Source organism: Diabrotica virgifera, chromosome 4 (assembly GCF_917563875.1).
Source record: "Diabrotica virgifera virgifera chromosome 4, PGI_DIABVI_V3a".
Lineage (NCBI taxonomy): Eukaryota > Metazoa > Arthropoda > Insecta > Coleoptera > Chrysomelidae > Diabrotica > Diabrotica virgifera.
This window is the reverse complement of record NC_065446.1, coordinates 134,889,115-134,905,069: the sequence shown is the minus strand read 5'-3', so window position 1 is coordinate 134,905,069 and position 15,955 is coordinate 134,889,115.

The following is a 15,955-nucleotide window of genomic DNA, read 5'->3' as shown; positions in this document are numbered from 1 at the left end:
CAGATTTGAACGTGAACCATATGTGCATATGCAATCAAACAAAGAGGCGGTTCAAGAGGGCAGAAGATCTCCACAGATCAACAGGATGGGGTGTTAGTACATTATTTGAGAGACTCTTCTTTTGCCACAGCTCGAAGAGACAGCGTTTTCGGTCAATATTTGCACTGCACGTAGAAGAATTCAAGCAAGTGGACTGATAAATTGTGCAGCTGCAAGGAAACCTTTTTTGCTGAGGATCACAAGAGGAGACGAGTTGCATTTGTAATGAATTCATAAACAGTGAAGAGAACTTTTGGTCTAGGGTAGCACTTTCCGATAAAAAAGTATTTCAGTCATATATCAATGGTCGAGTAAGTGTTTTAGGTCTGGATCCCGCGTATGAAAAAAAAGTTGATTAATAGCAAGCTGAAAATTTGTTAATAGCTTAAGGGTGTCTAGTCGGATAAACTTTGATATATGGGAACACTGGAACAGGGGCAGTTTTAATTGTGGAACAGGTTAAAAATTTGGAACGGTCAGACCACGAAAACGGCACATTTATTTTGTCCGACAGAATAGACTTACACTCTCCAAACAGAGATTAAACTCTCATGCAAAAATCAGACTGCTATTTATCACCTATCATAATTCCTGCCATTTGACATATTCTACGTGTTCCACTCATTAAATCGCCCATTTGGTGACAAATGGCAATCTGATTTTTGCATGAGAGTTTAATCTCTGTTCGGAGAGTTTAAGTCTGTTTTGTCAGACAAAATAAATGTGCCGTTTTCTTGGTCTGACCGTTCCAAATTTTTAACCTGTTCCACAACTAAAACAGCCCCTGTTTCAGTGTTCCCATATATCAAAGTTTGTCCGACTACACACCCCTAAGCTGTTAACAAATTTTCAGCTTGCTATTAATAAACTTTTTGTTCATACGCGGGATGCAGACCTATTTATAGGCTGAGAAATCATAGGTATTTTTTTTCCTGGAAGCCGTCCGTACATGCATCCCGGTGGCACTGCAGCTTTTCAGCTTATTGTGCTTAATCATAGGTATGATGAACAATATTCGCATCATTTAAGAAATAGTGGAGGATTCTCGATCAACGTATGGGGATGGATAAGTGCTGAAGGCCCGGGCGTTTGTTGTCATATAGGAGAAAAATTAACATTATTACATTACAAACATATTCTTTAGAACACAATGTTGCCATCAGTGATCCAGATATTCCCCAACAAAGACTTCTACTTCCAACATGACAATTTCTCGGTGCATATGAGTAGAAATTGTTCGATAATGGCTGGAATAAACTCATGTTAATGTTCTTCCGTGACCTTCCCGGAGTGCAGACTTTAACCCCGTTGAAAATGTGGGGGCAGAGTTAACAAAGAAACTGAATGAAAGAAACCTTAGACCACGGAATTGAATTAAAATATGGGAAGCAATTGAGCAGGCATGGGAAGAGTTTGTTGACTATAACATGAGGGGATTAGTGCTATATATGAACAATAGACTGCAAAGTTGTATTGACAATAATAGGGCTTCCACCAAATATTAATTATTGTTTAATATTTATCATTGTTTATCATTATTTAATATAAAATAGATTTAAAATAAAATGCATGTTTTAAAACCACGCTTCCTTATTTTCTTTATTAACACCATAATCCATTGTATTAAAAAAAACTTCTTTTAATATTTTCCATTTTGTTAATAAATTCATCATTTTACTTTGATAAAATATGTTTCTATTTTGTTTTTGATTACGCTGAATTCGAATATGCCATTGCAATTTGAAAATTCTTATACAGAAGCTCTTATACAGTATGTTTGCGTAGCTAGGAACCACATGAAAAACTTTTTTATTATCAATTTTACGAAAAAATGTTATTCTTCATAAAATACTCTGGATAGTCAAAAATCTAAAACTCAACCATCAGATATCAAATTTTATCAATTTTATATGAGTTATGTCATAAATATGAATTTCGTTAGAGAGTAAACTACCTTTATATTCCAGAATATCAAAAAATGATATTATGAAAAGTTGTTTGAAATTAAAAACTATGTTTAAATATACAATTACATCATTAAAACCAAAAAAAAATTCAATTTTTTCTCGAATTAGAGATACTCATCATAATTTTATTATAATTATGATAACTATGTTATTATCACTTTTACCAAAAAAGTTATTCTTCATAAAATGCTCTCCCTGGTCTAAAATCTAAGATACAACCATCAGATATCAAACTTTTTTAATTCTATACGAGGTATGTAAAAAATTTGAATTTTTCTTAACCTTTAACTACCCGCGCAACAAGTTATAACATAACTACACGCGTGGCGTAATTTATACGCCACAAGAAAATACACTTAAAAACAGCGGATTTGTTTATTTTTTTGAAAAAACACACTTAGTTATTTGTTATAAACCTTATTCGGCATCAGTGAATACTTGGAGTTCCTTCTGAGTAAGCCAATTGGGATTTATAACTGGAATCATGGAATAACTGGATACCATGATAAATAAAATTACTAATAAAATTTTTTTTTAAATGTGATTTTTTACAGGACAAAAAGTATTGTTTATAAAGAAAAATATATTTTGTGCCATAATGACTAAAAAACAATTGAAATCATGTACTTATATTACTACTAATATTATTATAATCGTGGCGTATATTGTCCACCACCGGAAACAATAAATAATAAACTGTAAATTGCGATCTTCCCAGAAAGGCGATTATAACGAAACTAAAACCAATTTGTAAAGCACATTCCAGTGATAGGTTAGAGAGATAAACAAGGTCAAAAATTAAATTTTTAAATATATTTGCAGTAGAATTCTTATATCTGGCGTACAAAATACGCCAGCAAGTGTAGTTAAAGGTTAAGAGTTAAGTGCCATTTTTATTCACAATATTTTAATTAGAAGGATGTAATTGAACACTAAAACAATTTTTTTAATTCCAAACAACTTTACTTAATAACAATTTTCGATATTGTGAAATTTAAAGGTACTTTACTGTTAAGTGAAATTCATATTTTTTGATATACCTCGTATAAAGTTAATTAAAATTGATATTTGATGATTGCTTTTAGATTATATACGATGCAGAGTATTTTACAAAGAATAACTTTTTTTTCGTAAAACTGGTAATAAAAAAGTTATCAATAGGTTCCAAGTTACGCATCCATTCTGTATAAGAGCTAAAAAATTTTTTTGCTGAACATTTATTATTGTTGAAGCTTACTATAAAATGTATTTTACGTAAGTTTTACAGAAAAAGGTTTTGATCACTTTGTAAAGTGCTGTAAAGGTTTTGGTCACTTTGTATAAACATTTTTTTAGCTGGCAGTTTTCGGTTTTTGTCTTACATTTTTGTTATCTCTCATAATTTTCTCAAAAAGAAATAGTTTATTTAACTTCTAAAGTAAACTAATTTATTAGTGCATTTTAAAGATTACATCCTAAGCTTTAAAAAATGGCTTACAAAACTTTAGTAGATCTGTTTAAACTTTAGTAATACCGTCCTAAAATGGTGGTGATACTATAAAACTACGAAGATTTCAAAAATTACATTTTTTGAGACGTCATATCATTTGAATTAAATTTTTGAGATTTTTTTTTGAATGAAACATCATTTAGAAAGACGCTTAAAAGGTAAGTTGTGCAAAATTAAAGTTGTAGATAATGACAAATGGGTTCATAATCGTCAAATTCCAAGTCGAATATTTTAACGAGAAATAACCAAACAAATGAAGCACTTTTTGTGAAAAGCTCATTTCAACTTTTATAAAGTAATTAAAAAAAACTTTATCTTTGTTTTTTTTTAATTTTCTAGCATAAAAAGTATACACGTTATGTCTAAAATAAAGTTGGTCCCTTTTTTTTGGCAAAAAAATCAGAAAACTCACCCCCTAATTATCACTTCAAATGGAATTTATCTTTACCGCTTTACAAGTTCTTTACTTATATCTTGTTTATCTGATCTGTAAATTTCATTAGTTTATAGTGCTTATTTGTAAAAAAAATTTGTTTTGAAGTAAATTCTTTTAATTAAAAAAATGTTTTTTTTTAAATAACTTAAAAGTTAATAGTGATACCAAAAATCTCAAAAAGTAAGAAAATCCCTTTCAACTACTAGGCTATTGATTATGTTCAAAATAAGAGAGCTAAAAGGAACTACAACGTTAACGGGATTTTATTTTCGCATATGGCCAATGGACCTCTATATTTGAAAAAACCGCAGAGTGCTACCATTTAGATGGGAGCTTTTCTCATAAAGGGGTGAATGAGTCCCTAGGCACTGGGTGAATTAGGGTGAGTTCTATGCACTTTTGGTACAAACACGTTCACAGGAAAATTGTTACAGGTTAAATTTATTATCAAAGCATCACATTTTGAAGTCAAAAATTTTTTTTTCACAAAATATATTCAAAAGAAAACCAAGAAAAAAACATGAAAGATAGCAATTTTGTTTTTTTGCTCCATAATTTTTTCCGCAAGGATATAGGTATAGGTATTGCTTCACAAAAAAACTTGCATCCTTCATCTTTTAAATGAAGGTTAGCAAAGTTCTCTAGGTTTTACAGTTTTTAAAATAGGATTTTTCAAATTTCGCCGCTTACAGGATTTTTGGGCCATTTTCCCTATTATTTCACAAACATGGTTCTGTGTCTTTTTTCTACGCATCTCTGGGTATAAGCAATGGTAATATACAATGTGGAATAAAAAAACTTATTTTCTTTACTCTAAAATGGTGTATTGACAAAAATTCTAGGACTATTTTTAAACAAGCTACCCGTAGGATATCCAATAGTATCCGTAATTTCAGAAAAATTTAAAATTTATCTGATTTTTTTTAATTAGAAGTATATAATTACATATTATACCATAATTTTTAATTGCAAAGAACTTTTCTTAATAACACTTTTCGATATTGTAAAATATAAAGTTATTTTACTCTTGAGCGAAGCCTGGAACAATTTTTCTGTTGACGTGTTTGTACCAAAAGTGCATAGAACTCACCCTAATGCACCCTGTGCCTAGGAACTAATTCACCCCCTTCTCGAAAACGCACCATTTTAAATGGTAACACTCCGCGGTTTTTACATATTTAGAGGTTCATTGACTATATGAAACAATAAAACCCCGTTAACGTTGTAGTTCCTTTCTAAAATACATAATCAATAGCTTAGACTATACAGTAGGACTGGCCGAAAAAGGGCAAAAAAAATTTTTTTGGGAAATTTTAAACGCGCTAGTAAAAAAAAGTTGTGTATGGTAGTCCTAATACTGTGTACCAAACACAGGCCGAATTAAATTATTTTTGACCGGGCCCCCGGGGGCCGAAAAAAATTATTTTTTTTTGCTTTATTTTTGGAGCGGGCTAGTGTCTAAGATATTAATATCAATGCTACTATCCTGTTAAAAAATTTTCATCATGATCTAAAAATATTTAACCGGCCCCCAGGACCAAAAATATAAAAGAGGGTTAACCAATGCATATTTATTTACTATTTTTGCGCTGTGAACTGTGCAGCTTTTTGCTTGAATGAATATTCGGCACAAAAGGTTTTTATATTGAACTATTATGCACATATTTAACATTACTTCGTATATTCATTTAACCCAGAACTCACCACGATGAGGTTGCTGCACGGTGAGTTCCACTCGCCCACCCTCCTTTGCTCAACATTTTTGCTTACTCATACCTTGAAGCATAGTGTCGACATTTACTTTCAAATATTGCCTAATTCTTTCTGGCATCAAGTTTAGCTCGAATATAACCATCTCTAGATTCTTCACCATACACTTTTATTGATGCATCAGTAATTATCTTCACACACCTCTCCACTGCTTGAGTATGGCAAGGAAAATTGTCAAACTTTGGAACTTGTTTCACCATGTCGCACAATTATTCTTCGTCTGCTAAACGCTGTATTAGAGGAGGATCTGTTACAATACTATTCATCCAGTCTATGAGATGTATGTAATCTTCTGTATCGAAATTGGTTTAGGGATTTTGGATACTATGAAAGCACAATTTTTATACCGGCCTTCCTACATTTTAAAATCCTTCTGAGAGCATCCCCTCTAATACGTTGACGTAATCTGTTAACATACAAATTTGAGTGATTTCCGGGTGCGCAAAGCAAGCATTGTCTTAATTAACTTTATTGATAAATTGATGAGACATTATTCAGAAAATCTCTCGAAGGCTGCATTGATTTCCATAGATGCCTGGCACCGTATTCCAATTTTGGCTGTGTATTTATCTCAAACCTCATACGTGCATATACTTGTATTACAAACTCAGCTAAAATCTTTAAGCTCTCTCAGGGATCAGTTGTAGCTACATAAACTCTAAGAATGCGGTTAGCTGTCGTGAACCAACGTGTTTGTGCCATCTTCCCTGGACTTTTCTCTGCCAAACTTTGAGAACATATTCCATCTCCAATTATTGCTTAGGATAATTTGGACAAATACTATTGATTTAAACTTGGATCATTTTAATTTACAAGAGGCGGGACAGCTTCTATGGTTTTATATTTAATAACAGGCATTTTTCGTAATTGGGAAGAAGGGATCCAATCTGCTCAGAATATGAATAGAGACCTTTTGTGTGGTCATCTAGTTTTGCAGCAAATATCGCAAGGGAAGTTCATTAGCGTGCAATGGGCATACACTCCACTGTAATGGTTTATTTACTCGCCTTTCTATAATTCGTATGATTCCACCTTCCAGCCCATATTTACATTTGAACCATCACATCTCATAACACCTAATTTGCTTAGAGTTATATTATGGCTTTGTATAATATATAATAATAAGCGAGTCTTCTACAGCTGTCGCCGCTTCTCGCATCCTAATCTCCAGCGATTTCTGTCGAAGCTATCTTCAGTTTTTAAGTCTCTGGCGGTCATTGCATTTTCGACATCTTCTATCCAGGATCGTCTTGGTCTACCTCGTTTTCTTCTTGTGGGTGGAGTCCATTTTTCTATTTTTTTCGGCCATCTATTTTCAGGCATTCTCTGAAAGTGTCCATACCAGTTAAGTCTTTTGGCTTCGATTGTGTCTATTATATCTAGATCGATTTCCATTTGTCTCCTAATATCTTCGTTTCTCACCCTATCAAGTCTAGTGAGTCGGCAACATCGTCTCCAATAGTTCATTTCCATCGCCTTGATTTTTGACTTGTTTCTTTGGTTGATTTCCCAGAGTTCAGCGCCGTACAACCCAATACTTTCTATTATTGTTTTATACATTCTTCTTTTATTTTCTTTTGTTATTTTATTACTCCACAATAGTCCGTGTAGCTGTCTGGTGGCTGATCTTGCTTGGCCAATCCTGGAATATATTTCGTCGTTACTCCCTGCTTTTGAAGATATTTGGACTCCTAAGTATTTGAAGACTTCTGTTGGATTTATAGTTTCCATTTCAATTTGTAGGCGTTCTGGTGTTTCTCCTACAACTAAGTACTCGGTTTTTTGTATATTAATTGTAAGGCCCCACTTAGTGTACTCCTCTTCCAGTTTTCTGAGCATATAGTCTATATCACTCTCGTCTTCAGCTAGAATGGCTTGGTCGTCAGCGAAGTGTATTGTGTACAATCTATCGTCATCGATTGGGATGCCCATATTGCAGCACTTTCTTCTCCACAGTGAGAGTGCCTCATTTAAATATATTTTAAAGAGTGTAGGTGCTATGCAGCAGCCTTGCTTTAGGCCCTTACTAATAGGAATTTCTCTCGTTAATTTGTTTCCAGTTTTAATGTTTACCGTCATATTTTTGTAAAGCTGTTGTACTGCTTGTATATTTTTTTGCTTATTTCTTGTTTTTCCATTGCTATCCAGAGCATTGAAAGTGGTACATTATCGTATGCCTTTGTCAGATCAATAAAAACTATATGGGTGGAAAGGTTGTGGGCTACTCTTTTCTCAATAACTTGCTTTAGAGAAAATATGCTGTCCATACAGCATCTGCCTGCACGAAAGCCATTTTGTTCTTCTACATCTGTCATCTCTTTTTCAATTTTATTTTTTATTATTTTTCCATAGAGTCTTGAGAGTGAGTTTATGACACTAAGCCCCCTGTAGTTTGAACAATTTTTTCTATCTCCTTTTTTGTATATATTGTTAATATGTGCTTTTGTCCACTCATGTGGTAAATCATGACCTTTATAGAATAAAGTGAAAACATACGCAAGTAATTCTCGTAATACTTGTGGGCTTTACACAATGGCTTTGTAAGTAGTCTAATATTCCTTCGACAATATCTATGACATGAGACTGGCTAAGATCCAAGTACCCAAAATATAAACTACCGGGTCCTTCAATTAACGCTATATGGTCTTTAGTTTTCATAATTCGTCTCGACTTTCCGAATACCATGGTTTGATCTTTCCTTTCATCAAAGTGTAGCCCTTCAATATTGACTCTTCCCTTAACTCCTCTCCGAATTTTATTTTTGTCGATGACTAGCACTGTATTATCTTTGTTTCTTGAAGATTTGTAATCTTGTAATTTGTAATCTTGAAGATTTAGTTAAGATCTTCTAAAACGGCATTTAAAAGATTAAGTATTTTTTCTGTCTACTGTATTATCTTTCTTTTGGTTAATAATAAAATATGACAACAGAAGCTTTTTTAATAGCCCCAAACATTTTTTGAACAATATAAAAATTCTTTAAGGGCCGGGGGGCCCGGTTAATTACTTTCTAAATCGTCCCAAATTAGGTATAGGATTATATAAATACTAGTTAAAACTTTTAGCAACTAGCCTTGTACAAGAATTTAAAAGAAAATTTTCGACCCAAAAAAAAATATTTAAGGGCCAGGGGGCCCGGTTAAATATTTTTTAAACCGGCCCAAATTTGGTCTAGGATTATATAAATACTAGTCCCAACTTTTGGAAAATAGCCGTGAAGAAAAATTAAAAAAAAAGATTTTCGGCCCGGCCTACTATACAGCCCTTATAAGCCTATATACCTATTACAGCCCCACGTAAACAATACGTAAATAAAGTAAGTTGTGAAGCGGTAACGATTAATTTTATTCAGGACGCCAATTGGGGGGTGATTTACACAATTTTTTACCAAGAAGGGACCAACTTTATTTTGAGCATAACTTACTTTTGATGCTAGAAACTAAAAAAACAACAAAAATAAACCTTTTTTTAAAAACTTTCAATGCCTAGTTGTAATAATTTTTTCCCAAATAGTGTTTTATTTTTTGGTTATTTCACATGCATGCACCATTTTAAAATTTTTTTGTAATCTATATTTTTGTGAAGACTACATTTTTCTATAATATACAAACACATTTTATAAAAGTATCATCATCATCAAGGCATCCACATTTCTAGCGGAGTGATTGCCGGACTTTTTGGGCTCTTCCTCGTGGTTTGCCTGATACAGGTCTCCATTTGGAAATTTTCTTGATGACGGCTTCTGGATTTCTCCTTTCTATATGTCCCATCCATCTGAGTGTCTGCGCCTTGATAATCTGACGATGTCTTCTCCTTTCAGAAGTTCTCCTACTTCGTGCTTCATGGGTTTTCTAAATTTATTATTACCTAAGTTCAGTGGGCCTGCTATCCTTCGAATTATTTTCCTCTCTAGGATCCTCAATTTTTCTTCGTCTTTCTGGGTCAGACATATTACTTCAGCACCATATGTGATTACTGGCCTCATTGCTGCTTTGTAAATTTTCAGTTTAGTATTCTGAGTAAGCTTCTTATCTTTGTGGAAGTTATTGTATTTCCAGTAGGCTCTGTTTAATGCCTGGATTCTTTCACTGATTACGATGCTTCTATCATTAGTTCCATTAACTGAGACTCCAAGATATTTAAAGTGTTCTACCTTTTAAAACTCATATTCTTTAAACTTGTCACATTAACTGGATTTTTTCTTGAGCATATTAGGTATTTTGTTGTATTTTGATTTATTTCTAAACCCCTTTTGAATGCTTCCCTGCATAACTTCGTAAATTCTTCCTTTAAACTGTTCAGGTTTCTGCTAATTAATGCTATGACGTCAGCATACGCCACAAGTTGCGACGTCGATATTATAATATTTGTACCTTTTATTTCTGTAGCTCTTATTGCTCCTTCTATTGCGACATTAAATAATGACGTTGATAGAGAGTCATCTTGTCGTAATCTACTTGCTATTTCTATATTTTTGGTGATACCGTTATCTGTAATATTGCTGCAGTCGATCTTTCCCTTGTCATTTTCGTAAGTTTTATAAGTTTCTTTGGTATATCTAGGTTTTTCGTGTCTTCTCATGTTATAAAAGTATATATTTCAAATAAACCAGAACATATTGGTGCCTAAATAATAATATACAGTGCGCTGGAATAAGTGTTACCCCCCTTATTAACTTATTTATTTTTAGCACAGAAGCAAAACGCTCGGACAGGTCGATTTTTAAAATAATCATAGTATATTATAGCATCAATGTTTCGAACTTTACGCGATCCCACTTCAGGTGACCGGCGTAATTTTGATTTTTTTATATGGGAAAGTACATCATGTGCCATCTCATTTAAAAGCTTTTGAAATACTGATTACAAAAATGTATAATAATTTAATCCTGTTTTAGAGCGCAGGCGAAAAATTTCGGTCGAATTATTTTTAAATGCTTTCATTTTTTTCCAATTCTGAGAAAACTAATAAGTATTTTTGAAAAATTTAAACGCAGAATGAAATATTGCAGTATTATCGAGGGCCGGTAGTCCCTAAGAACTTTTATAACGTTTATTTTAATAAGTCACAGGGATGAAAAAAATAGAAAATTTAGTCTGATTTTTAATTTCAAATATATCATTCAAAAGAAATTTTTGTTTAGTCTAAGGGATTTTCAGCCCTCCGTAATAATGTAATCTTTCATTTTAGTGTAAACAAATAATATAAAATTTTTATTAGTTTTCTCAGAAGTCGAAAAAAATGAAAGCGTTTAAAAATAATTCGACCGAAATTTTGCGCCTACGCTCTCAAATAGGAGTAAAGTATTATACATTTTTGTAATCACCATTTCAAAAGCTTTTAACTGAGGTATCGCATAATGTACTTTTCTATTTAAAAAAGTCGAAGTTATGCCTGTCACCTGAAGAATGATCGCGCAAAGTTCGAAACATTGATGCTATAATATACTATCATTATTTTAAAAATCGACCTGTCCCAACGTGCTAAAAATAAATAAGTTAATAAGGGGGGTAACACTTATTGCAGCGCACTGTATATAACTCTAAATAATAATAAGTCACTTGAATAGGTTTTCATAAAAACAGTAAGTAAACTGAATTTACAGCTAAAAACATGCACATTCACAAAACAATAAAATAAATCAACATAACTTAATACTTTGAAACCGTTTAAATCAAACAAATATAGCTAACTTTATAGATTAAGAACAGCTGATTGTGACAGCCAAAGTTTTAAGTATTGAAAAATCCGCAATATTTAGAAAATCAATTATAAATGCATGTATCTTGTGAGATACATTGGGCAAAAAAAAGTTAAGTTACTTGCGAAAAACGTTTAAAAACGTGTTTTTTGTGGAAAAATGAACATTATCCACTCGCAAATAACTCGAAAAGTATCAATTAGTGAAAAAACGCTCTAGAACAAAAGTTTATTTGAATTAGTTTATTCATTTCGGGACTTATTTAGAACATATATTTTTTCACCCCCGAGAAGGTGTGAAAGTCATCCCCAGGTTAAAAGCGCACATCGGCACAATATCACTCTTTTCTTTGACATCAATATTTGAACCACTTGAAAATTCTTTCCTTCAAATCCTGCAAACATGTTGATCGCTTAATCTAAAAAGGTGATTTTACATAAACCCAATGAATATTCTATGAACCCTGTACAATGTACATCAAATCTATCAACTTAAAAAATTCGCATAAAATTAATTGTTAACCTGTCGATAATAGTGTGGACCTGCTCCTTTTGATCGATTGAATTGATCAAGATGGGAAAGAAATATAGTGTACGTGGTATTTCTGAAAAGCAGTTGACCAATATTTAAAATGAGATATCACTCAACTCCCCTTTCCATTAAAAATTTTGGGAGTTGTGTCCACCCTAGCTAGAGGTTTGATCTAATTTAGTTGAAGACTAGTCTACAAAATATAGTCCCTTATAAATAAAATTGACGTCTCGTGTTTTTGCATATTTTTGGATTTTCTATAGGGAGCGAATTCTAGAGGGTAATACGTTTTCAAATTGACACACTGTATATATTAAATATGTAGTAAATAATTAGTATCTGTAGTTTACACAAAAGATGCCTACACCGAAGTCAATCTTTGTAAACAAATCTACAGATGGTCCACTAACTTTATTTTCTTTTTTACGATCCAATTTCGACATCACCGGGACCGCTATTTTATTCGCTGGGAAGCATATAAACGTAGGTTTATAGACTAGGGGATAATTACAGCCCTGATTTTGTGTGGGTTTAACTACAGTGTGCGGAATGATATTTCGGTCACACACAAAAACAGAAAATTAGCCTGATTCTAATAAAAATCAATGAAGCAACTTTTAGATGCCACGTGAAGATCTTATTTGACGATAATCCTTTATATTCGCAAGATGAATTAGATAATAGGAATTGTCTACACAGGTGAAGTGTATAGTAACCAAAATAATTGTTTTAACGAGTTCCTTCTTTTTTTACTCGGAAAATTCAAACGGTAATAAATAATAATCAGTAAAGAATCCTGATCGATCCATGGGTGTGAAAAGTGTTTTTCCTTTTCCTATATTTGGTCGTATTTTTTGGTTTCGTTATAATTACGGTGCTTGTTAGGATTAGTTAGTTTTTAGTTTAGGATATGTTGCTGGCTAAAGGAGCATATCTCCCAAGGGCCAAAAAAAAATCAGTAAAGAAACAATCAAACGAAAAATTTTAATTGACAGATGGCATCAGTCTTCAATGAGTAATATAAATAAAATACCTTGTAATTATATTTTCCATCTAAGGAGACCTGAATAAAGAGGTGATAAATCAAGTTCAGAAAGCAAAAACAGGTTGCCTTAATAACATTATATGGTGAAACCGACAAATTAACACTGAGATGAAGTCAAGAATTTATAAAGCCAGTGTACGACCAATAATGACCCGCATACATCAGAAACAAGAACCAATACAGCCACAATACACAGGTTACGGAAAACGGCAGAAGAGATGAGAGTATCTCCTGAGAAGAATTACAGGAAATATGCTGAGAGATGGAAAGAGGAATGAAGACATTGGAAGAAAATATAACGTATAATGTAAAGACGAATGGACACTAAAAATAAAAAAGGATGGAATAACCACATAAGCGGAATGGAGGATTCCCTTGTCGTCAAAATAGTAAGAGATAAGTCTCCAATCGGCAGAAGTGTCGGACGACCGCGCAAAAGATGGAGTGACAATTTTCCATATCACTTTGCCAATGAACAACCAGAATTGTTTATAAACAGGACGAAGAAGAATTTCCTTCTTAGTTGGACAAGAAGAAAAGTGATTCTTTGTAACTGAACTTTTTCTGTATAACTGTCGTTACAAACGATTATTAAGTTTTAAGAAAATCAACAAATATAATTGAATACTGAGAGTAGGGGAGGAAAGTATGCTAAATGTGCAGTCACTCGAGCGCTTTGTGGATCTATTGGGTTGTGAAGAGTAGGTTGTAAAACCAAAAAAAGTTAAGTAAAGTTTTCCATTTTAGTGGAGACTTTCCATTTTTAATTTAATTTTCCATTTCCAACAATGGTTTTTTCCGATTATAGCGCCATTTATCCATAATTCGAAAGAATGTTTCAAATAAAAGTTACCTATTTTTACGTACGGAATCCGAATCTGCAACAAAAAAATTGGGGGTCCTATTTAAAATGTTATAATAACCCCCACCCCACCTCCGTGGGAGGTCGTGTTTGGTGCCATTCGTTAGATATTTCAAACATATTGAATAAACCTTTTTTTTTTAGTTTTTCGATCTGATGTTCATTTCGCGAAATATCGCGGGATTCGGATTTCAAATTTTAAATTTACCCCCCACCCCTCAACGTGGGGAGTCGTGCTTGATACCATTCGATAGATTTTTGAAAAATATTGAGCACGTATTTTTTAGATTTTAGATCTATCGTTCATTTCGCGAAATATTCGCTTTTTTTGTGAAACTTTGTGACTCACCCATTTCCTTACTCCCCGCCCAAATCATCAGATTTTGAAATATACACTGTTTTGAATGTACTTAACTTACCTTATCTTAATCTGACGATTTCGAGTTTTTCTAGGAATAGGTTTCTTTTTTTGCCCCCCCCTTAACGAACTCCCCTGTGTTTAGAGCCAATATTATATGGTACATGTACATCTACATGGTACCAGGTTTCTCCCCATATGATAATCCGACGCGCTCGAGTTTCTGCAAAAATCCCCGCTGGGGCTACCCTACCATGAGGTATACATATACGAGAAAAGTAGTTTTTCAAAGCTTCTATTAAATTAACTTATCCCAGTTAATAGGGGAAAAAATCATCGATTTTACGTAAAAATGTTAGACAGCATTTTGAAGGTTTTAAACGGTAGAGGAGGGATAATTGATGATAATTCAGTGAAGACGTACAGCTAATTTTTCTTCTTCTTTTTTTCTAAACCATTATAAAAATGAAAAAATTAGTTTTTTGACCATAATACGTTTCTTGTGTATTTTAGAAAAAAATGTTTCAAATAAATGTTGTAGACGTTAAATAGCTGTTTAATTCGATAGTATATATGTTAAAATACATAAACAGTTGACGAAGATAATTGCAAAAAAATCCTGATTTTTGCAGTAATTTATAAATATTATTAACTTTATTTTTTGCATAATGATATAGATCTTAACTCTTTTACATTATGTCGATTAACGAGTTTTTTAAGTATGCTAAATTTCAACCGGATCGACCAAATAGTTTATAATGTATTCAATTTGTTTATCCCAGAAAGCAATTGTTTAAACAACTTTTCCTGCCATAACAGCGCCTCTAGAGATAAATAGCAAAACGCAATCGATTATTTGACTTTATCTTTAAGAGGAATAAAAAAAATTTGAAGATTTTATTAAAATTGTTATTAAAAAAAGCATTTGAAAAAGTCATGATCTTTAGCTTATAAACAATTAGAATAACTTTAACACTTTTTATTTTACACTCTTGAATGTAGGCTCCCTGAATAGCTGATAAAAAATACATGTTATGAAAGAAAAAACAATTTTATATAACCAATATTTTATAAGTAAGCATTTGTTTTTTATTAAATTATATTTCTATTAGATTTATTAATTTATGTGCTATTAGATTGAAAACTTAGTCTTTTGTTAGCAGTTGCCGCTAGGGCATCCCTGCCATTTCGTTCGCTGCAATCCGTGACTGCACGTCCGAGCAACATATGTGCCTCCTGATGAGAGACTAATAAGTTTCGAAACCGGTAGAGGTGCTTGTTGCACTCTCTGATTAAAATGGAATAATGATGCGGCTGTAGTTTCGTGTTGCAACGAAATTGAAAATGGTTATTCATTTTTGATATATTTCTCTTGTTTGTAAACATTCAGGGCTAAGAATTGAACAGATCGTATATGAAAATTTACATTTTATGATCAAATTTATAGATTGCATATGCAGTGGAGTAATAAAAATTATGATCCTTTAAAACGATGGAATATCGCGGAAAAATCAATTTATTCAATTTTTCTATAAAAGTTATTGAATTTTACAATTATTTCGTTACAATTCTTTAAATTTTGTAAGTTATATTATTTAGATAAACATATAATAAGTATAAATTAATATAATACATAATTTTTTTTTAATTTTTAATATTTGTTTAAAGTTTAAAGATATAATAGATGTTCTTAAAAACATAGTCTGCAACATAGGAAAACATATGTGGTTTTATTTTTTTTATAAATAATAAAATTA